The sequence below is a fragment of the Colobus angolensis genome, unplaced genomic scaffold, assembly GCF_000951035.1.
Source record: "Colobus angolensis palliatus isolate OR3802 unplaced genomic scaffold, Cang.pa_1.0 Scaffold88, whole genome shotgun sequence".
Taxonomy (NCBI): Eukaryota; Metazoa; Chordata; class Mammalia; order Primates; family Cercopithecidae; genus Colobus; species Colobus angolensis.
Window position 1 is genome coordinate 5086149 of NW_012122709.1, and position 291 is coordinate 5086439.

A 291-nucleotide genomic window follows, 5' to 3' on the forward strand; every position below is an offset into this window, starting at 1 on the left:
GAGAAAAGAATTACAAACGGGCACAGGTAAACTTTTACAGTACGATACATATGTTCACTATCTTAATCTTGGTGATGGTTTCACACATATATAGCTATATCAAAATGTGTTGATGACAGTATTTAAATGACTTTAAATACTGTATGCCAAAATACCTCAATGAAGCTGTTTTTTAAAAATCTGGCAAAAAAGAGGCAGAGAGAAGGACAGAGAGAGAGAGAGAGAATATGAATGAATTTTAGGGTTTTTCTTACAATTCTTTCTTGTTCAAGGACACCAGATGGTGTCTGA